Source organism: Apodemus sylvaticus, chromosome X (genome assembly GCF_947179515.1).
Source record: "Apodemus sylvaticus chromosome X, mApoSyl1.1, whole genome shotgun sequence".
NCBI classification, from domain to species: Eukaryota; Metazoa; Chordata; class Mammalia; order Rodentia; family Muridae; genus Apodemus; species Apodemus sylvaticus.
This window is the reverse complement of record NC_067495.1, coordinates 85,035,640-85,060,870: the sequence shown is the minus strand read 5'-3', so window position 1 is coordinate 85,060,870 and position 25,231 is coordinate 85,035,640.

Here is a 25,231-nt window from a genome sequence, read left to right as displayed (position 1 = left end):
GGCAGGGTAGAGAGAAAGAAAGAAAGAGAGTGAGAGAAAGAGAGAAATCGAGAGAGAGAAAGAGAGAGAGACAGAGACGGAGACAGAGAGACAAGACAGAGAGAGAGAAAGACAGAGACAGAGAGAGACAGAGACAGAGACAGAGAGATCCAACAGAAAGTCACAGACACCAGTAAAAAAGAAGCTCCCAGGACCCAACAGGGATGACATCAGCTGAAATAACCAACAAAGGGGAGAGAGAACCTGTAGAGACCATATACAGAGGTTAGGCATGGCCACCAGTTGAGGGATGGGGTCACCCATGCTTCTAAAAATTCTAACCCAGAATTGCTCCTGTCTAAGGGAGATACATGGACAAAAAGTGGAGCAGAGACTGGAGCAAAGGCCAACAACAGACTGCCCCACCTGGGGAACCATCCCATATGAGTCACCAAATCCAGTCACTACTGCAGATGCAAAGAAGTGCTTGCTGACAAGGGACTAATATGTCTGTCCCCTGAAAGACCCTCCAAAGCCTTACAGATACAGATGCTGATGCTTGCAGCCAACCATCAGACTGAGCAGAAGGACCCCAATGGAATAATTATGGGAAGGACTGAAGGAGCTGAAGGGGATTGCAATCCCTTAGGAAGACCAGCAATATCAACCAACCAGACTTCCCCCTCCCCTGAGAGCTCCTAGAGACTAAACCACCAACCGAAGAGTACATGTTACAACCCATGACTCCAGTTGCATATGTAGAAGAGGATGGCTTTATCGGGCACCAATGGGAGGGGAGGCCCTTGGTCCTATGAAGGCTTGATTCCCCAAGATAGGGGCAATGCCAGGGCTGGGAAGTGGGAGTGGGTGAATCGGTGGGGCAGCACCCTCATAGAAGCATGTGGGAGAAGGGTGGGATAGGGCTTTGTTGAGGGGAAACTGAGGAGAGGTATAATATTTGAAATGTAAATAAATAAAATAACCAATAAATTTTTTTTAAAAAGAAGAGTGGTAAGTGAATCATGGAAACCTGGCCACGAGGGTTGGTCATTTGGTGTTAAGAGCAGCTCAAATCGAATATAGCAAGTTATGACACAGGGTTATTGATAGGAAAGTATACATAATAGCTTTTTGAGTAGATACCTGTCCAGTTTTAGTGCTGATTAAGGCTCATATAAATATAAAATTTGTGTCATTTACTTGGGAACTGAATGTCCTAAGGTAGGGTAGAAACCCTCAACTGGTATTCAATATCTACCATAGCAAGTTGCTCTTATTTGCAACACAATACTGGACTTTCCAACCACAATATAAATTCCAGTATTTTCAACTTTCTTTATGGCTCTTATCAACTAAAAGAACGAGTTAGATGATAATAACAGAAGTAATTTTAGAAAGGCTTTCCTGGTTAAGGAGGGGGAAGAGTACAGGCACGTTTTACCTGATTGAACATTTTAAGGATAGCATTTCAGAAAAAAAAAAGAAGTATATTGTGAAAACTAAGTTTTAAATAGCATGGTGGTATAGCATTAGAAAATGAGTCTTTCATTGGTTTATTTTCCAAAGCATAAAAGTATATTTTTTAAATACTAAAAACTCTATTTAGAATATTAATAAACACAAACCTAAAAGGTATATAAACCCAATGACTAAGCATTTGGAATTGATTCTTAATTCTAATTCCCAATGACTTCTGAAAAACCTTGCTGATATCAGTGGAATTGGTAGACATCTAACAAAGAAACTAACTAGGATTTCAGCATATTTTTACTCTAAGTAGACGTTTCATTATACCCCAATCATGCAGGATTTTACACACAAGTCTGTATATGTGGAACAGTGAGTTAAGTCCAAAGGTATCCATTGTATTGTGTTTGGTATGTAAATCTGGGTGGAATATGGAAATTCATTCAAACGTTGTCATTTCTTCACATACAATCACATTGATTTTTGCTGTAAAGCTAATGTTTCTCTTCACCCCACCCCAAAATAGGTAAGCATTATTGAATGATTAAAAATTCTAGTTTAAAGAGATGCAACAGAGATCCAGTATTATAGAATTAAGGTAATTGAGAAGTTCTAATTTATTTTTTTTTCCAAACTCATTTTTTTTATTCGATATAATTTATTTACATTTCAAATGATTTCCCCTTTTCTAGCCCCCCCCCCTCCCCGAAAGTCCCATAAGCCCCCTTCTCTTCCCCTGTCCTCCCTCCCACCCCTTCCCAGTTCCCCGTTCTGGTTTTGCCAAATACTGTTTCACTGAGTCTTTCCAGAACCAGGGACCACTCCTGCTTTCTTCTTGTATCTCATTTGATGTGTGGATTATGTTTTGGGTATTCCAGTTTTCTAGGTTAATAACCACTTATTAGTGAGTGCATACCATGATTCACCTTTTGAGTCTGGGTTACCTCACTTAGTATGATGTTCTCTAGCTCCATCCATTTGCCTAAGAATTTCATGAATTCATTGTTTCTAATGGCTGAATAGTACTCCATTGTGTAGATATACCACATTTTTTGTATCCACTCTTCTGTTGAGGGATACCTGGGTTCTTTCCAGCATCTGGCAATTATAAATAGGGCTGCTATGAACATAGTAGAGCATGTATCCTTATTACATGGTGGGGAATCCTCTGGGTATATGCCCAGGAGTGGTATAGCAGGATCTTCTGGAAGTGAGGTGCCCAGTTTTCGGAGGAACCGCCAGACTGCTTTCCAGAGTGGTTGTACCAATTTGCAACCCCACCAGCAGTGGAGGAGTGTTCCTCTTTCTCCGCATCCTCTCCAACACCTGCTGTCTCCTGAATTTTTAATCTTAGCCATTCTGACTGGTGTAAGATGAAATCTTAGGGTTGTTTTGATTTGCATTTCCCTAATGACTAATGAAGTTGAGCATTTTTTAAGATGCTTCTCCGCCATCCGAAGTTCTTCAGGTGAGAATTCTTTGTTTAACTCTGTACCCCCATTTTTTAATAGGGTTGTTCGGTTTTCTGGAGTCTAACTTCTTGAGTTCTTTATATATATTGGATATTAGCCCTCTATCTGATGTAGGATTGGTGAAGATCTTTTCCCAATTTGTTGGTTGCCGATCTGTCCCCTTGATGGTGTCCTTTGCCTTACAGAAACTCTGTAACCTTATGAGGTCCCATTTGTCAATTCTTGCTCTTAGAGCATACGCTATTGGTGTTCTGTTCAGAAACTTTCTCCCTGTACCGATGTCCTCAAGGGTCTTCCCCAGTTTCTTTTCTATTAGCTTCAGAGTGTCTGGCTTTATGTGGAGGTCCTTGATCCATTTGGATTTGAGCTTAGTACAAGGAGACAAGGATGGATCAATTCGCATTCTTCTGCATGCTGACCTCCAGTTGAACCAGCACCATTTGTTGAAAAGGCTATCTTTTTTCCATTGGATGTTTTCAGCCTCTTTGTCGAGGATCAAGTGGCCATAGGTGTGTGGGTTCATTTCTGGATCTTCAATCCTGTTCCATTGATCCTCCTGCCTGTCACTGTACCAATACCATGCAGTTTTTAACACTATTGCTCTGTAGTATTGCTTGAGGTCAGGGATACTGATTCCCCCAGATTTTCTTTTGTTGCTGAGAATAGTTTTAGCTATCCTGGGTTTTTTGTTGTTCCAGATGAATTTGATAATTGCTCTTTCTAACTCTGTGAAGAATTGAGTTGGGATTTTGATGGGTATTGCATTGAATCTGTATAGTGCTTTAGGCAAAATGGCCATTTTAACTATATTGATTCTACCGATCCATGAGCATGGGAGGTTTTCCCATTTTTTGAGGTCTTCTTCCATTTCTTTCTTCAGAGTCTTGAAGTTCTTGTCATACAGATCTTTCGCATGTTTGGTAAGAGTCACCCCAAGATACTTTATACTGTTTGTGGCTATTGTGAAGGGGGTCATTTCCCTAATTTCTTTCTCAGCCTGCTTATCCTTTGAGTATAGGAAGGCCACTGATTTGCTCGAGTTGATTTTGTAACCTGCCACTTTGCTGAAGTTGTTTATCAGCTGTAGGAGCTCTCTAGTGGAGTTCTTTGGGTCACTTAGGTAGACGATCATGTCGTCTGCAAATAATGATAGTTTGACTTCCTCCTTTCCAATTTGTATCCCTTTGACCTCCTTATGTTGTCGAATTGCCCGAGCTAGTACCTCAAGTACAATATTGAAAAGATAAGGAGAAAGGGGGCAGCCTTGTCTGGTCCCTGATTTCAGTGGGATTGCTTCAAGTTTCTCTCCGTTTAGTTTGATGCTGGCTACCGGTTTGCTGTATATTGCTTTTACTATGTTTAGGTATGGGCCTTGAATTCCTGTTCTCTCCAAGACTTTAAGCATGAAAGGATGCTGAATTTTGTCAAATGCTTTTTCAGCATCCAATGAAATGACCATGTGGTTTTGTTCTTTGAGTTTGTTTATGTAGTGGATTGTATTGATGGATTTCCGTATATTGAACCAACCCTGCATTCCCGGGATAAAGCCTACTTGATCATGGTGGATGATCGTTTTGATGTGTTCTTGGATTCGGTTGGCAAGAATTTTATTGAGTATTTTTGCATCGATGTTCATAAGGGAAATTGGTCTGAAGTTCTCTTTCTTTGTAGGATCTTTGTGTGGCTTTGGTATCAGCGTAATTGTGGCTTCGTAGAAGGAATTGGGTAGTGTTCCTTCTGTTTCTATTTTGTGGAATAGTTTGAAGAGTATTGGTGTTAACTCTTCTTTGAAGGTCTGGTAGAATTCTGCACTGAAACCATCTGGTCCTGTGCTTTTTTTGGTTGGAAGACTTTCTATGACTCCTTCTATTTCTTTAGGCTTTATGGGACTGTTTAGATGGTCTAGTTGGTCCTGATTTAATTTGGTATTTGGTATCTGTCAAGGAAATTGTCCATTTCCTCCAGATTCTCCGGTTGTGTTGAGTACAGGCTCTTGTAGTAGGATCTGATGATTTTTTTGGATTTCCTCAGTTTCCGTTGTTATGTCTCCCTTTTCATTTCTAAGTTTGTTAATTTGGATACTTTCTCTGTGCCCTTTGGTCAGTCTGGCTAAGGGTTTATCTATCTTGTTGATTTTCTCAAAGAACCAGCTCCTGGTTTTGTTGATTTTTTGTATGGTTCTCTTTGTTTCTACTTGATTGATTTCGGCCCTGAGTTTGATGATTTCCTGCCTTCTACTCCTCCTGGGTGAAATAGCTTCTTTTTGTTCTAGGGCTTTCAGGTGTGTCATTAAGTTGGTAATGTATGCTCTCTCCATTTTCTTTTTGGAGGCACTCAGGGCTATGAGTTTTCCTCTTAGCACTGCTTTCATTGTGTCCCATAGATTTGGGTATGTTGTGTTTTCATTTTCATTGTGTTCTAAAAAGTCTTTAATTTCTTTCTTTATTTCTTCCTTGACCAAGGTGTCATTGAGTAGAGTATTGTTCAATTTCCACGTGTATGTGGGTTTTCTGTTGTTTCTGTTGCTATTGAAGACCACTTTTATTCCATAGTGATCAGATAGGAGGCATGGGATTAGTTCTATCTTCTTATATTTGTTGAGGTCTGTCTTGTGACCAATTATATGGTCGATTTTGGAGAAGGTACCATGAGGTGCTGAAAAAAAGGTATATTCTTTTGTTTTAGGATAGAATGTTCTATATATATCAGTTAAATCTAATTGGTCCAAAGCTTCAATTAGTTTCATTGTGTCCTTGTTTAGTTTCTGTTTTCCTGATCGGTCCATTGAGGAAAGTGCAGTGTTGAAGTCACCCACAATTATTGTGTTAGGTGCAATGTGTGCTTTGAGTTTTAATAAAGTTTCTTTTATGAAAGAGGGTGCCCTTGCATTTGGAGCATAGATGTTCAGGATTGAGAGTTCTTCTTGTTGTATTTTTCCTTTGACCAGCAAGAAGTGTCCCTCAGAGTCTCTTTTGATGACTTTGGGTTGAAAGTCAATTTTATCTGATATTAAAATGGCTACTCCAGCTTGTTTCCTGAGACCATTTGCTTGTAAAATTGTCTTCCAGCCTTTTACTCTAAGGTAGTGTTTGTCTTTGACCCTGAGGTGTGTTTCCTGTAAGCAGCAAAATGTAGGGTCCTGTTTACGTATCCAGTCAGTTAGTCTGTGTCTTTTTATTGGGGCATTGAGTCCATTGATGTTAAGAGATATTAAGGAATAGTGATTGTTACTTCCTATCATTTTTGACGTTATTTTTTAAATTTGATTGCTTAACTTCTTTTGGGTTTGATGAAAGGTTACTATCTTGCTTTTTTCAGGGTGAAGTTTCCCTCCTTGTATTGGTGTTGTCCTCCTATTATCCTTTTTAGGGCTGGGTTTGTGGATAGATATTGGGTGAACTTGGTTTTGTCGTGAAATATCTTAGTTTCTCCATCTATGGTGATTGAGAGTTTTGCTGGATATAGTAGTTTTGGTTGGCATTTGTGTTCTCTTAGAGTCTGCATGAGATCTTCCCAGGACCTTCTAGCCTTCATAGTCTCAGGTGAAAAGTCTGCTGTGATTCTGATAGGTCTTCCTTTATATGTTACTTGGCCTTTTTCTCTTACTGCCTTTAATATTCTTTCTTTGTTTAGAACATTTGGTGTTTTGATTATTATGTGACGGGAAGTATTTCTGTTCTGGTCCAGTCTGTTTGGAGTTCTGTAGGCTTCTTGTATATTCATGGGCATCTCTCTCTTTAGGTTAGGGAAGTTTTCTTCCATAATTTTATTGAAGATATTTGCTGGCCCTTTAAGTTGTAAATCTTCACTCTCATCTATGCCTATAATCCTTAGGTTTGGTCTTCTCATTGTGTCCTGGATTTCCTGGATATTTTGGGTTACAAGCTTTTTGCATTTTGCATTTTCTTTAACTGTTGAGTCCATGGTTTCTAAGGAATCTTCAGCATCTGAGATTCTTTCTTCTATTTCTTGTATTCTGTTGTTGATATTTGCATCTCTGTCCCCTGATTTCTTCCCAAGGCTTTCTATCTCCAAAGTTGTCTCCTTTTGAGTTTTCTTAGTTGTTTCTACTTCTGTTTTTAGATCCTGGATGGTTTTGCTTAGCTCCTTCACTTGCTTGTTTGTGCTTTCCTGTAATTCTTTAAGAGATTTTTGTGTTTTTTCTTTCATGACCTCAGCCTGTTGACCAAAGTTCTCCTGTATTTCTTTAAGAGATTTTTGTGTTTCGTCTTTCATGACCTCAGCCTGTTGACCAAAGTTCTCCTGTATTTCTTTAAGTGTTTTTTGCATTTCCTCCTTGTTGGCTTTTGTATTCTCCTGGATTTCTTTCAATGATTTTTGTGTTTCCCTTGCAAGGGCTTCTAACTTTTGATCCATTTTCTCCTGAATGTCCTTCATGTGTTCCTGTACCAGCATCATGACCAGTGATTTTAAATCCAAATCTTGTTTTACTGGTGTGATGGGGTATCCAGGACTTGCTGGTAGAGGAGAATTTGGTTCAGATGTTGCCATATTGCCTTGATTTCTGTTAGTGACGTTCCTGCGTTTGCCTTTTGCCATCTAGTTCTCACTGGTGTTACTTGGTCTTGTCAGTTCTGGACTCACCAGTGCAAGCTGCCCCTTCCCCGTTGGCCTCTGGTGCACAGCTTACACTCTGCACTGCCTGTAGACAGGGTGCTGTTGTCCAGGCTGTTCAGATCCCGAAGCAGGCACCTGAAGGCTCCCGCTGGGGCCCGCAGGATTTATTGGAGCACACCGACTTCTCCCAGCTGGCCGCCCGGAAGCCCCCACTAGCCTCTTGAGGGACCTGGAGATGTGGCGGCCACCCAGGCTGATCTGAAGCGGAGAGAGTTGAGCTGGGGGCTTCTGCCTGAGGCCTTGCCCCAGATTGTGTCTGTGGACCAGGTGGAACCCGTGTGCACCCCCAGGGAGCTCTGAAGGTGAATGTTGCTGTGACCTCCCCTGTGCTCCACTCACTCTGCTGGGCAGCCGATTTCCCCAACCGGGCTGGCGCACACTAGGTTAGCCTTGTCACCCGGGCCCTGAGTCCAGGCAAACGCCTGGGAGGCCAAGGTCTGAGCAAAGTTCCCCTAGGGCTATGTCTGTTATTTGGGTCCGCCAGGTGACCCGGATGGCGGGCGTGCGCGTCTGCGCTCCCCGAAAGCACCGGGAGAGTCTGTTGTGCTAATAACCTCCTGGGCGGGTTGACACACAGATGGCCCACCAAGCCGCCCAGATCTTGGGGTCAGTCCTGTGCCTTTTGGGGCCTAGACCCCCGTTTTGTTAGCCTCAGGCTACGCTTGTTAGCAGTCTCTGCCCTCCGGAGCACTCTGGCTCCTGTAGGCAAAATGGCGGCGAGTGCGCTGCCCGGGGCAAAAAAAAAACTCCTGGCTGGGTTGGCGCCCCGATGGCCACTCGAACAGCCCAGGGCCTGGGTGCAGGCCAACGCCCGTCTGGCACAGACCCCTGCGGTGTTGGGCCTAGGATTATGTTTGTGTACCTCAGTCTGACCGATCTCTGGAGCCCGGGATCAAGATGGAGGTGAGTCTCTCCTGACTGGCGGGAAGCCGAGTTCTGAAGTGGCTTCCGTGCAGTGAAAGGCTCCGCAGAACCGCAGTTGCTTGCCGCCCGGCTGGTCAGCGAAGGTCAGTGGTCGTGGGCGCAGGGCCTAACTGGACCCTGTGTCGCCTTGGTTCCACCGCTGATGGCCCTTCAGCTGGAGCAGCCACTGCTACCGCCGCCGCCGCCGCCTCTTGGAATCCCCGAAGTTCTAATTTATAAGATATGAAGAAGATTGTCTTCTAGGTTACATAAATTAATATTCTTTAGTCCATAAATGTAAGACTGGTGATTTGTTTAAGCCTAAAGTTTTTTTCCATTAATTTACTAATTTATTTACTTTACATGCTGATAGCAGCCACACTCTCTCCTCAGAGACATTTCTCAAACCAAAACTATACCCATTTCTCTACCCCTTCTATTCTGAGAAGGGAGATGAGCTCCTGGGTATCAGCCAACCCTGGAACATCAAGTCACTGTAGCACTAGGCACATCTCCCACTGAGGCCAGACAAGGCATCCTAGTTATGGAAATAAGATTGTCAATCAGACAACAGACTCAGGGACAGCCCTTGCTCAGGTTGTTAGGGGACCCACACGAAGACCAAGCTGCACATCAGTTACATATATATGAGCCCTAAGTCCAGCTCATGTAATCTCGTTAGTTGGTGGTTTCATCTCTAGGAGTCCTCAAACTTTTAAGTGAGTTGAATCTTTTGGTGTTTGTGTAGAAATTATATTCCCTCTGAGCCTGTCAATTCATCCCTCAACTCTTCCACAAGACTCATCAAGACTTCCACAAGACTGTCCCATGTCTGGCTGTAGGTCTCTACATCTGTTTTGGTTTAGTGGTGGGGTGGAGTCTCTCAACAGACAGTTATGTTAGCCTCTGCATGCATACCACAGTATCATTAATAATGTCAGGGATTGGTTCTTTACCATGGGATGAGTATCAAGTTGGATCAACCATTGGTTGGCCATTCCCTCAGTTTTTGCTCCATCTTTGTCGCTGCACTTCTTGTAGGCAGGACAATTTTTGTGAGGAAGATTTTGTGGGTAGATCGATGGATCTACCACTAGGTAGATCCTAGTCCCTCCTCTGGGAGTCATACTGGGCCACAGAGGTGAACTCTTCAGGCTGCATATGCCTCACTAATAGGTGTCTCCCCTAGTGTCACCCTCTTAGACTTCCTGGAGCCTTCCTTATTACAGGTCTGTGGCACATCTTAGAGATGCCTAGATGCTGAGATCTGCTGATATCCATTTACTCTCTTGGCCCTCTCTTTCTGTGGCTCTCCCTACACATGTTCCCCAACCATCACCTTCCTCTCCATATCCTTTCTCTCATCCAGTTCCCTCCTTACATCTACCATTGATAACTATTTTATTTCCCCTTTTGAGTAATATTTAATCACCCCCCCCCCTTGGACCCTTCTTGTTATTTAGCTTCTTTTGGTTTGTGAATTGTAGCATGGATATCATGCACCACTAAATTTTAAATAGTTATAATTTATTTATCTATCACCTATCAATCTTCTACACATCTTTCTATATTTCTATGCATACCTTGAAGTATTAAGTCAGAATATATAGGATTCTCTTCTGTTTTTGAAGTCATCAATGAAGCATGGGATATCAACATTAATAAACCACCCCAAGGAACACATAGTCTCTAGAATGGAATAGAGATACACATAAGTCATTTTTACTGTGACAGGTTGTAATGTTAAAGATATTTGGGAAGATGTATGGGATCACAATATAAGATAATACTTAAAAAGGGCAAGATGGCCTAACAGATAAAGAATAGTGGAGGAAATATACGTGAAGCAGCAGGTGATACATTAATTATAATAAAGTAAGAGGAAATTGATCAGGTGAAGTATCAAGCAGAGGATAAAAGAACAAAGACATGAAACTAAGAATGCTCCAGTCCTGCTATATTCATGTGAAATTATCTTCGAAAATATTTCCATAAGTTTATAGCATATTTATAAGCACACTTTATTATATTCTTTGAAATAGAGTTTGTATGTATTTTTATAGATATATTTCAAACATAATATATTAAATATATGTAAGACTAGTCTTTGGATAAGCATATATTGTCTGTCAGATTTTAACATGTGAGGGTGAGGTTAGAGAATTTCTGACAGACAAAAAGTAGGCTTTTATATTTTATTTTTAAAACATTTGGCTTCATCTTAGGGTTGTTCTTAAGAAATGAGTTGTGGGTCTAGGGATCTAACTCAGTGATAAAGTACTTTTCCAGCAGAAAAAAAAGACTAAACCCAATTTTAATTGTCGTATCTAAAGAAAAATACTCCAGTCCTGCTCTATTCATGTGAAATTATCTTCGAAAATATTTCCATAAATTTATAGCATATTTATATGCACACCTTATTACATTTTTGAAATAGAGTTTGTATGTATTTATATAGATATATTTCAAACATAATAGAATAAATATATGTACATGTATTTATATGTATATATACATATACACACACACACACACACACACACATATATATATATATGTTGGTCCAGTGACAAAAAATGTACTAAAATAATGGTAAAAATTTTTAGAAACACACAAATTTTAGTATTTTGATTTAGTACCCAAATCAGAAAGATTTTTACTTTAAGAAAATGTTAATGATTTATTTTACAAAGAAATATATACTTGATGAGAAGTATAAACCATATTTATCTATGTGTATAAGGATGTATATTTAGGAATTAAAATGTAGTTATTTATTATGCTAGATTAGTAAAATAGCAGTTGTAGGTTCTCCTTCAAGATCCATGACTTCAGTAGCTCTGGATCATTTGCTAAGTTTCTAGTACCAGGCATGGTTTCTCCTCACTTGAATTAAACCTAAATCCAATTAGAGAGGTTTTGATTACTGTCAAAGTACAGAAGCCATGGTGGTCCAGGTTATCCAATACCAAATTGTCAGCCCTAAAAACATACAAATGCATGTAATGTTACACAGACCAAGTATGCTTTATTTATATATTTAAGAATATATATATGTATATATACATATATTTATATATAATTTAGAAGTATGTTAATATATTTACATAGTATGTAATATAGTGTACATATATATATTATATATATCTTAATAAATAAAAAGGCTATAAATATGAAAGAAAAGAATTGAGGGGCATGTGGAGCATTTGGAGGGAGGAAAGGGAAGGAGAAAAATTTAAGTATAATCTCAAAAGATATATTTTTATCATTTTAAAATTATGGTTGTGTATGCTCCTATATTCAAGTATGTGAACATGTTGAAACAGGTGCTTCTAGATTCCTGAAACATTAGATCCCTCGAACAGGAGATATAGGAGTTGTAAATCACCAGACATGTATGATTGGAACTGAAATCTCATCCCCTTTAAGAGAAGTACATATTTTGGAAGGTAAGTAATTGCTCTAGCCTCAATTTTATAACATTCTTTGCTAAAAACCTACAGTAATATTGCAGGAACACGCAGGGGTAAAGCTATCAGTGAATACATGTGATATAATGTAAGTCATCACAATCCCTTTACAAAGAAAATTGATAACAATAATTTGCTTAGTAATCAAATTAATAATCTATGTTAGAGATATCTATTCTGAAAAATGCAGTGCAGGCTTCGATATTTCTGAAAATATATTACATAGCATAATACAAAACCCTAGGCATTGGCAAATTTACAAAACTTACTTTATGAACTGCTTTGGCCTTGGCTATCTAATAATCCTTTAATCCTTTATCCAATAATCATTTATTTATATAATGGCAGAAGTTCCATATATTTCATGATTTCTGTTGTTATTAAGTGAAATAATTCACATGAAAAAATACATAAGTATTTATATATGGAAAATATCATTCCAAACAGGAGAAGCAGTAGGCAAAGAGATGGGGATATTGGTCAACTTTGTTGGGTATGGAATATTTATTATCAGTTATCTTGAGGGAATGTGAAAATTACTAACTTTACTACCACTATGATGAAACATGTTGACCAAGGCAACTTATTAAAGGAAGGGACTATTGGGACTTATACCTCCAGAGGGATAAGAATACATTATAATCATGACAGTTAAATATGGAAGAAATTATCAAGCATGGTGTCAGGGAAATTTGAGAATGCACAGCTTTTTTCCCCAGTTTTTATTGGTTATTTTATTTATTTACATTTTAAATGTTGTCCCCCCTTCCTGGTGTTCCCTCTGCAAACCTAGTATCCCATTCCTTCGACCCTTGCCTATATGAGAATGCTCCCCATGTAGGCACCCACTCCCTCCTCACCATCCTAGCATCTCTCTAGGCTGGGGCATCGAGCCATCACAGGACCAAGTTCCTCCCCTCCCATTGATGTCAGATAAGGAAATCCTCTGCTACATATGTTTCTGGAGTCCTGGCTTCATTCATGCATAATCTTTGGTTGATAATTTAGTTCTTGGGAGCTCTGTGTGGTCCAGTTTGTTGATATTTCTCTTCATATGGGGTTATAATACCCTTCAGCTCCTTCAATCCCTTCCCTAACTCCTTCTTTGTGGTCCTCAGTTTCAGTCCGATGGTTGGTTGCAAGCGTCCTCCTCTGTATTGTTCAGGTTCTGGTAGAGCCTCTAAGGGATGGCTATACTAGGTTCCAGGCAGCAAGAGTTTCTCGGCATTAGTAATAATGTCTAGGTTTGATGTCTGCTGATCGGATGGTTCCCTAGATGGTGTGGTCTCCTGATAGCCTTTCCTTTAGTTTCTGGAGAGCACACATCTTAAATCACAATCAGAAAATATAAAGAGCAACACAATATGGTCAGAGTCTTTTGATAATATAAGACTTGTCTCCACTGATATACTTCCTCCACCAAATCCAGACATTCTAATGCTTCTCCAACACTCACTAACTAGGGACAAAGATTTAAAGTCCTGAGACATATGAAAGACTTTTTGTTCAATCTAATATAGATGATAAGGCTGGAGTTCGCAAAGACAATAGTCAAGACTCTTATATTTCATGCTTTAAAGCTTGAGTTTCATCCAATAGGCTGTATTTACAAAGCAATTCTTTCTACATTTTCTGTGAATACCTGAAAATTACTTCATGTAGTTATAATTTAGTTAAGATAGTTTTCATTTTAAAAGTAATAAATGATAATTATGAAAAAGGTAGAAATCACATGAATTGCTTAGATTTGTTTCTTTTAAAGAGACAGATATAGTCCCCATTACTTAACAAAAGTATTTAAGTATAATTCTAAACAGATTTTATAGTGTACAGTTTAAAGCCAAATTTATAAACATTTTTCAAGCATATATATATATATATATATATATATATATATATATATATATATATATATATATACACACACATATATATATTCTAATGACTATAGCTATCAGTGCTGATTCCCAAATTTCTTCCTCAGTTTTTTTATCACTTGTATAAAGTAAGACTACTGATGCTATTGAGTTAATTTTATATCTAGCCACTTAGCTGGAGTTGTTAATCAGCTGTAGAAGTTCTCTGGTAGAATTTTGAGTTATGTAATATATCGTTGGATAATATAAGATAATAATAAAAGTAATATATTATTTTCATTTCTGTTATGTTTTATTCTATTACAGTGAGCACTTGCTTCACACAAATGAAGTAAATATGTAAAAATAGGCTTATTGATAACCATGGTATCAGTATTTTATTCATAATGCCAAATTTCTTGCTAATTAAGCTATTGCATGTTGTTTTATATCCTCATATTGTGTATGCATTATTTTAAAGTTTATCATTAATGTTTTGACAATTAGGTGAGGAATGTCAGTTTTTAAAACCTTATTTCAAGCACTCATTTGCAATTAGAGTTAAATACTAAAAATTGAAAGTGAAAATTATATAGGTTTACGTTATTAGGGTTGAATAATCCCTGAACAATAATGATATATGCCTAGAAAACTAGAAAGATAATATATGTATAAATAAATAGAAAAATAGGTCATGAAAAGATATACTTTTTGCAATTAAAGCAAACATGACAGAAATTATATTACATTGCATTAATTGCAAATTGCTCTCATAATATAACTAACAAAACTAAAATAAGGGTTTATTTTGGTTCTCAGTTCAAGCATACAATGCATCATGGTAGAGAACTAATGACAGTGGCTGCTTGAAATAGCTGGCTATATTGCATCCACAATCAGGAGCAGACAGAGAGAGATGAATGCTGTTGCTCAACCAAAACTTCCATATTCCTTTTTATTTAGTTTGGTACCTGGTACATTCAGTGGTGTCACACACACTTAGAATTAGTATGCCTCTCTCAGTTATCTTTATCTAGGAAATTTCTCAGACATTCTCAAAGATTTCTTACCATGGGCATTATAAATCCCATCAATATGGCAATCAAAATTAACCATCACAGTTAAATTTGTCCACAAGAAAAAATGCATGACCCTTTAAATAATCCAGGCACATTTCCTTAAGGCCAACAGATAATAGCTAGAAACTTATTTCATTCTTGTTAGATAGCAAAGCGTACTACTATCTGGGGATCAGGAATAGACAGAAGTGAGGGCAATTACCATGTAATAAGGATACATGTTCTACTATGTTCATAGCAGCCCTATTTATAATTGCCAGATGCTGGAAAGAACCCAGGTATCCCTCAACAGAAGAGTGGATGCAAAAAATGTGGTATATCTACACAATGGAGTATTATTCAGCCATTAGAAACAATGAATTCATGAAATTCTTAGGCAAATGGATGGAGCTAGAGAACATCATACTAAGTGAGGTAACCCAGACTCAAAAGGTGAATCATGGTATGCACTCACTGATAAGTGGATATTAACCCAGAAAACTGGAATACCCAAAACATAATCCACACATCAAATGAGGTACAAGAAGAAAGGAGGAGTGGCCCCTGGTTCTGGAAAGACTCAGTGAAGCAGTATTTGGCAAAACCAGAACGGGGAAGTGGGAAGGGGTGGGTGGGAGGACAGGGGAAGAGAAGGGGGCTTACGGGACTTTCGGGGAGTGGGGGGCTAGGAAAGGGGAAATCATTCGAAACGTAAATAAATTATATCGAATAAAAAAATTAAAAAAAAACAAAAAAAAAAACAAATTTCATTTTAATAAAAAAAGACTGCAACAGGAAAAAAAAAGAAGTAAGGGCAATTATTCTGATCAGTAAGTACGATGCAAATCTTTAAAAAAAAGAGCACGTGTGGTATTGTTTATTTGCTTGCTTGTTTTATGTCTGTGAATGCTTTTCACCCACATACATATGTGCACTGAGTGCATGTGTGTTGATCACAGAACTCAAAAGTGGAGGCCACATACTCTGAAACTGGAGTTCAGGTTGTTTGTGAGAGACAATGTTGGTGCTGGGAATTAACCTCGTTCTTTTGCAATATCAATAAATGTTCCTGACTGCTGAACTACCTCTCCATCACAAGCATGTTATTTTTATATGCTGAAGTAAATCCAAAGAAAATAATAACTGAACACTGAAATTGTGGCATCAACAAAGATAAATTTGGGAAATAGAAGGAAATAAAAAACACAATTCTTGATGTTAAAAATTATGCTCACAACATATACAGGGATAAAAAAAAGTTAAATATATACCCATAAACACCTGTAAGTTGGAACCAAAGCCTCATGTTTGCCACAAAAACTAGAAAGGATAGTAATACAAAAGAATAATGCTCACCTGATAGAAGGATGAACAAAGTCTTTTTCCTTTATCTACAGAATAGAAACTGAAGACAATTTTGGGATATCAATTAGAAAATTTAAAATAATAGTGATGATCTCTTGCAAGTATAGGAAGTAATGAAAGCATTTTCCCAATTTTGAGAACTGAATGTTATAAAGACCATCTGTAAACAGTTTAATAACTTATAACAAAACACTTCAAATATATGCATATTTTGCCATGGTAATTCTATTAATAGGACCACAACACCTTTAGGAAATCAGCCTGTGTTATGACAAAGGCTCATAAATATGCTAATTGTAACATTGTTTATTGCACCAAGAATTACTACCATAAATATCCACCAGAAAAATTGATTTAGCTACATATCATACCCTTACATTTGGGCTATTATTGAAATAATAAACACTGAATATGCTAGAAATGACAGAAATTGAAAACAGCATATATATCCAAGTAGGGGAAGTATTAAATGGATAAGTTTGTTATTGAATATTAGGAAGAACTTAACTGTACATGTACATATGAAAGTGTTGGTGAATCTACAGATAATCGTTCTAAGTGAAAAACCTGAGTTCAAAGATTAATGTAGAGATGATTAAATTTCCGGATGTTCATTAACATGATAAACTAATTTGTAATGAACATAAAATAAGAATAGTGGTTTTCTCCTGGGACTGTTTAGGGAGGTAAATGGAACAATTTTCTCCAGTGTCAGAAATATATTATATAATAATGGGATGTCCATTTATGTGATTGTTTGCCCTTGTCAAAATGCATTGAATCTTTAAAATATATTCATTTCATTCCATGTAAAGTATATTTCCAACTAAGACCTTACAAAAATGTTTATGCATAATTATTAGTATTGAAATAAGACTCAAAATATGTGTATAGTCTAATTCTATAAACTCTATATGCACATATTAGAAAATATCTACATAGACTTTGTGGGCAACAGCTGCCAAAATGTTATCCTTGCACATTTTAAATTCTAAAATAAACATGCAATACATTGTAATAAAAATAACATGTATTTGTTGGATATGAATTTAGAATTGTCTTATGGTAAGTTCTTAGGTTAGAGATGATAAACCACATACTTCAATGATTCCTTAGCTCTCTGGATTTCAGAGATAAATAAATATGAAAGAGCAATTGATTCACATTATTACTGAACCTTAATTAAGTATTTGCATGCATAAAATTCTGTTGTTCTCCATTGGCTCTTACCCCAGAAAACCGGATTTCAGAAGGCAGGTCCATCAGACTGTCCCTTTATCCTTTGTTTCAAATTATATTTTAAAAACTCACCCTTCCATCTGGCATGTATGTTGCTAATGCATTAGCTTCCCTGCCCTTTCTACTGGAACGCACTTGGGTTAAGTATGTTCATTCATGAATAACTGTATAATTATTATAATTTTGTTATTTTTCAGAGTCTTGGCAATATACCCGGAGCTATAAGCAAAGACATGTTTGCTGACTGAAGGCTTACTATAGAAGAAAAGACAACTCACTGAGTAAAAAGGAGGAGCAATGAAGAATTTTTCTATGGTGCATCAAACATAGTATGTTGTGCTAAGTGGTTTTGCAAAATGGACCGGGCCACTGTGATCAATATTGCCTTTATGATTTTTTTCTAGGCACTCTACAGTGACTTGATGATCTTTTTAAAATAAGCCAAAATGGAATTAGCATTTGAAAATACCTTTTAATTATGGAAAGATTGATGCATCCCTAATTTGATATTAATGCTATTTTGTAGCTTCAAAGAAATCCTTTGTCTATGAGAACTGTACAGAACTTAAAGAATCTACTTTAAGATATTCAAAAGGCCAGAGACTATATGGTCTTTGGTTTGAGATCACCAGTGCCTGTTAACTGAATAGCAGGAATTCAGTAAGAGCATTTTTATTGACAAAAAGGTTGATGATATATTTTGATCAAGCAATTAGCACAAATTAACAATGTTATTGGTAGTCATTTGAAATTTTATCCTCAACTACAAATAATCTAGCATATTTCATATGCATAGATCTAATGATTACTTATATTAACATAATGCAACCATGATTTTGATATTGAAGTAGAACTAATTAATGTAATCATTTTATATACCTGGGGCTTTACTAAATGTTTGTCCTCTATCATCCAGCAATCTAGGTAATCCCATAGTAAGAACTTTGTAATTCTTTGGGGATTTTCTATCTTTTCAGCATCATGTTTACCAATCCAGCAGGTTTACACTAGGTATTCTGCTAGCTCAGGAGTGTTAAGATGAGAAATAGGAAATAAATTGGTGTTACTGCCTAATAATAGATATTTCTTTTCATTCATTGATGATTCAAATGTATTTCACTGATCTGGCAACATTAGGCTGCATGTCTGGACCAGTAGTGAGGATATGTTTGGCTAGTATCCCTGAAATGGCACCATGTGGATAGCTTGCAATACTCTGCTACTCTGACACCATTTGTTGCATGATTTCTGCTTTGTAGTTGTAACTACTCTTTTCAGGCCTGTCCTTGCTTGTGGCTAAGACTCTGCCTCACAGATTTTTGAGAAACCTTTTTCAGAATGAGTCACCTCTGATTGCAACACAGCAGTATGTCTCTTCCTTGTTTTCTAGTGGCCCATGATTTGCCTGGCTTTAGAATGATATTTTTTTCCCTTTTGGAAAGATATAACCTCTCCTCCTCTTGTCTAAAATTATTTGTATGAAAATTTCCATAGTAAGCTAATAGAACTAATAAATAAAATAGCAGCTTAACATTAAGTATCTTTATATACCTTATACAGACTGCATACACACACATATGAGCATGTTGTTCTTTATTACTTCTTCTGTTGAAAAGAAAATCCCTTCAAACCTTGTTATCAATCAAGATGCAATATTCATTGTATTTTGTGCAACAAGACTCTGGTCTTTGAAGTTTGTAGGCAGCTACAGTAAAGCAATGATTCTAAAAGACAAGTTTCAAAACTTTTTATATTTGCCACTGTAAAATTGTTTGAGAAATTCTTGTTTCCTGAAAAATCTAGTAAAGATTAACACTATGTTTTTTAAATTTGTGCATATCTTTCATTAGAAGATAGATTGAATTAGTAAATTCGTAATCTTTAACTTGAAATTTTTGTGGTGTTTCAAAGCCATGTAATTCAAGATAGAGCATCTCCATAAATGTGCCATTTATCATGCTTCTGTGCTTGTATGATGGCTATTGGCAAGAATGGCTTTATCTTCAAATATTGTTTATATTATTCTGGATTCATAGCCTGCTATTGATCCTTATTTGAATAAGTAGACATAGACAGTTCTAAAAAATATTATCTAGAACCAGATGTTCTTAGTTTTAATCAGAGTGCAGTATGTCCAGAGTTTTCTGTATTTCTGTCTAAGTCAATAACATTTGACTATTAAGTATAAACCTTAGTATTATGGAAATATTCTTGAAAGACTTAAATAAATGTAGTACATGTAGTTCTTTGTTTATCTCTTTCCCTCAATTTACACTTTAGCAAGGGTATTCTTATTGTCCTATATCAAGACACATTTAGGCTGTCATTTTTGTTGACATTTTTATGCTTACAGCTTCTGATATTTCTAGGTGACAATGTATAACAGAAATCTCCTTTATCCACTGGCTCTTACATTCTTTCAACCACCTCTTCCACGATAATACATGAGCCTTACATGAAGGAGTTTTTTCATAAATATTTATCTGTTAGAACCGCAACTAAAGACTCCTTGTGGAAGGAGAAACAACCTACCCCAGGGAGGAGTACACCAATGGATTATCCAATATCAAGTGGTAATTTCTGAAAACATATACATGAGAACAATTATACGGACCAAGCAAATTATACTTATGTAGTAAATAATATATTAAGAATATATGTACTCTTAAAGAAAATATAACTATAAATATACTTGGCTATGTGGATATACATAATTACATATATGTGCATGTATATATACATATATGTCTGTAATAGCAATTAATGAAAAAAGAGTATGGAAGTTATGCAGGAGGGGTGAGTGGGAAAAGGGGAAAGAAGAAAGTATGCAATTATACTGTGGTTTTAAAAACTGAAAGATTCTAGTGTGCTCTGGTGAGTCAGCAGGTCCCGGCGGCGGGAGCCTTCAGGTGTCTGCTTCTGGATCTGAACAGCCTGGGCCACAGCACTCGGTCTCCAGGAAGTGCAGGAGACCTGATGTGCACCCTGAAGCAGACTTGGAATACACAGCTTGATCCAGCAGCACAGAGCTTAGGTTCCAGTCTTGAGGCCTCTGGCGGGAGCCCTCAGATCTCCACTTTGGGATCCAGAACAGCCTGGGCTGCAAAACGACATCTCCAGGTGCTGCAAGAGGCAAGAGGAGCATCCGAAGGCCAGCTGGGAGCAGTCAGTGTGCTCTGGTAAGTCCAGCAGGCCCCAGCAGGAGCCTTCAGGTGTCTGCTTCGGGATCTGAACAGCCTGGGCCAAAGCACCCTGTCTCCAGGCAGTGCAGGAGGTCAGCTATGAACCAGAGGCCACCTGGGAAGAGGCAGCTTGAACTGGTGAGTCCAGCATTGACAAGACCAACTAACACCAGTGAGAACTAGATGGCAAAAGGCAAACGGAGGAACATTAGTAACAGAAATCAAGGCAATATGGCAACATCTGAACCGAATTCTCCTCTACCAGCATGTCCTGGATACCCCATCACACCAGTAAAACAAGATTTGGATTTAAAATCACTGGTCATGATGCTGGTACAGGAACACATGAAGGACATACTTAAAGAAATTCAGAAGAAAATGGATCAAAAGTTAGAAGCCCTTGCAAGGGAAACACAAAAATCATTGAAAGAAATTCAGGCAAATAAAAAAGTCAATAAGGAGGAAATGCAAAAATCACTTAAAGAAATACAGGAGAACTTTGGTCAACAGGCTGAAGTCATGAAAGAGGAAACACAAAAATCTCTTAAAGAATTACAGGAAAGCACAAACAAGCAAGTGAAGGAGCTAAGCAAAACCATCAAGGATCTAAAATCAGAAGTAGAAACTATTAATAAAACTCAAAGGGAGACAACTTTGGAGATAGAAAGCCTTGGGAAGAAATCAGTGGACATAGATGCAAATATCAACAACAGAACACAAGAGATAGAAGAAGAATCTCAGATGCTGAAGATATCATAGAAACCATGGACTCAACAGTTAAAGAAAATGCAAAATGAAAAAAGCTTGTAACCCAAAATATCCAGGAAATCGAGGACACAATGAGAAGACCAAACCTAAGGATTATAGGCATAGATGAGAGTGAAGATTTACAACTTAAAGGGCCAGCAAATATCTTCAATAAAATTATGGAAGAAAACTTCCCTAACCTAAAGAGAGAGATGCCCATGAATATACAAGAAGCCTACAGAACTCCAAACAGACTGGACCAGAACAGAAATACCCCCCGTCACATAATAATCAAAACACCAAATGTACTAAACAAAGAAAGAATATTAAAGGCAGTAAGAGAAAAGGGCCAAGTAACATATAAAGGAAGACCTATCAGAATCACAGCAGAGTTTTCACCTGAGACTATGAAGGCTAGAAGATCCTGGGCAGATCTCATGCAGACTCTTAAGAGAACACAAATGCCAGCCAAAACTACTATACCCAGCAAAACTCTCTATCACCATAGATGGAGAAACTAAGTTATTCCATGACAAAACCAAGTTTACCCAGTATCTATCCACAAACCCAGCCCTACAAAGGATAATAGGAGGAAAACACCAATACAAGGAGGGAAACTTCACCCTGGAAAAAGCAAGATAGTAACCTTTCATCAAACCCAAAAGAAGTTAACCAATCAAATTTAAAAAATAACGTCAAAAATGACAGGAAGTAACAATCACTATTCCTTAATATCTCTTAACATCAATGGACTCAATGACCCAATAAAAAGACATAGACTGACCTCCAGTTGAACCAGCACCATTTGTTGAAAAGGCTATCTTTTTTCCATTGGATGTTTTCAGCCTCTTTGTCGAGGATCAAGTGGCCATAGGTGTGTGGGTTCATTTCTGGATCTTCAATCCTGTTCCATTGAACCTCCTGCCTGTCACTGTACCAATACCATGCAGTTTTTAACACTATTGCTCTGTAGTATTGCTTGAGGTCAGGGATACTGATTCCCCCAGATTTTCTTTTGTTGCTGAGAATAGTTTTAGCTATCCTGGGTTTTTTGTTGTTCCAGATGAATTTGATAATTGCTCTTTCTAACTCTGTGAAGAATTGAGTTGGGATTTTGATGGGTATTGCATTGAATCTGTATAGTGCTTTAGGCAAAATGGCCATTTTAACTATATTGATTCTACCGATCCATGAGCATGGGAGGTTTTCCCATTTTTTGAGGTCTTCTTCCATTTCCTTCTTCAGAGTCTTGAAGTTCTTGTCATACAGATCTTTCGCATGTTTGGTAAGAGTCACCCCAAGATACTTTATACTGTTTGTGGCTATTGTGAAGGGGGTCATTTCCCTAATTTCTTTCTCAGCCTGCTTATCCTTTGAGTATAGGAAGGCCACTGATTTGCTTGAGTTGATTTTGTAACCTGCCACTTTGCTGAAGTTGTTTATCAGCTGTAGGAGCTCTCTAGTGGAGTTCTTTGGGTCACTTAGGTAGACGATCATGTCGTCTGCAAATAATGATAGTTTGACTTCCTCCTTTCCAATTTGTATCCCTTTGACCTCCTTATGTTGTCTAATTGCCCGAGCTAGTACCTCAAGTACAATATTGAAAAGATAAGGAGAAAGGGGGCAGCCTTGTCTGGTCCCTGATTTCAGTGGGATTGCTTCAAGTTTCTCTCCGTTTAGTTTGATGCTGGCTACCGGTTTGCTGTATATTGCTTTTACTATGTTTAGGTATGGGCCTTGAATTCCTGTTCTCTCCAAGACTTTAAGCATGAAAGGATGCTGAATTTTGTCAAATGCAGAAGAATGCGAATTGATCCATCCTTGTCTCCTTGTACTAAGCTCAAATCCAAATGGATCAAGGACCTCCACATAAAGCCAGACACTCTGAAGCTAATAGAAAAGAAACTGGGGAAGACCCTTGAGGACATCGGTACAGGGAGAAAGTTTCTGAACAGAACACCAATAGCGTATGCTCTAAGAGCAAGAATTGACAAATGGGACCTCATAAGGTTACAGAGTTTCTGTAAGGCAAAGGACACCATCAAGAGGACAGATCGGCAACCAACAAATTGGGAAAAGATCTTCACCAATCCTACATCAGATAGAGGGCTAATATCCAATATATATAAAGAACTCAAGAAGTTAGACTCCAGAAAACCGAACAACCCTATTAAAAAATGGGGTACAGAGTTAAACAAAGAATTCTCACCTGAAGAACTTCGGATGGCGGAGAAGCATCTTAAAAAATGCTCAACTTCATTAGTCATTAGGGAAATGCAAATCAAAACAACCCTAAGATTTCATCTTACACCAGTCAGAATGGCTAAGATTAAAAATTCAGGAGACAGCAGGTGTTGGAGAGGGTGCGGAGAAAGAGGAACACTCCTCCACTGCTGGTGGGGTTGCAAATTGGTACAACCACTCTGGAAAGCAGTCTGGCGGTTCCTCCGAAAACTGGGCACCTCACTTCCAGAAGATCCTGCTATACCACTCCTGGGCATATACCCAGAGGATTCCCCACCATGTAATAAGGATACATGCTCTACTATGTTCATAGCAGCCCTATTTATAATTGCCAGATGCTGGAAAGAACCCAGGTATCCCTCAACAGAAGAGTGGATACAAAAAATGTGGTATATCTACACAATGGAGTACTATTCAGCCATTAGAAACAATGAATTCATGAAATTCTTAGGCAAATGGATGGAGCTAGAGAACATCATACTAAGTGAGGTAACCCAGACTCAAAAGGTGAATCATGGTATGCACTCACTAATAAGTGGTTATTAACCTAGAAAACTGGAATACCCAAAACATAATCCACACATCAAATGAGATACAAGAAGAAAGCAGGAGTGGTCCCTGGTTCTGGAAAGACTCAGTGAAACAGTATTTGGCAAAACCAGAACGGGGAACTGGGAAGGGGTGGGAGGGAGGACAGGGGAAGAGAAGGGGGCTTACGGGACTTTCGGGGAGTGGGGGGGGCTAGAAAAGGGGAAATCATTTGAAATGTAAATAAATTATATCGAATAAAAAAAAAGAATGAAAAAAAATAATAATAATAAAAAAAAAAGACATAGACTAACTGACTGGTTATGTAAATAGGACCCTACATTTTGCTGCTTACAGGAAACACACCTAAGGGTCAAAGACAAACACTACCTTAGAATAAAAGGCTGGAAGACAATTTTACAAGCAAGTGGTCGCAGGAAACAAGCTGGAGAAGCCATTTTAATAACAAATAAAATTGACTTTCTACCCAAAGTCATCAAAAGAGACTCTGAGGGACACTTCTTCCTGATCAAAGGAAAAATACAAGAAGAAGAACTCTCAATCCTGAACATCTATGCTCCAAATGCAAGGGCACCCTCTTTTGTAAAAGAAACTTTATTAAAGCTCAAAGCACACATTGCACATAACACAATAATTGTGGGTGACTTCAACACTGCACTTTCCTCAATGGACCGATCAGGAAAACAGAAACTGACCAGGGACACAATGAAACTAATTGAAGCTTTGGACCAATTAGATTTAGCAGATATATATATATATATAGAACATTCTATCCTAAAGCAAAAGAATATACCTTTTTCTCAGCATCTCATGGTACCTTCCCCCAAATCTACTATATAATTGATCACAAGATAGACCTTAACAAATATAAGAAGATCGAACTAATCCCATGCCTCCTATCAGATCACTATGGAGGAAAAGTGGTCTTCAATAGCAACAAAACCAAGAGAAAACCCACATACCCATGGAAACTGAACAATATTCTACTCAATGATACCATAGTCAAGGAAGAAATAAAGAAAGAAATTGAAGACTTTTTAGAACTTAATGAAAATTAAGACA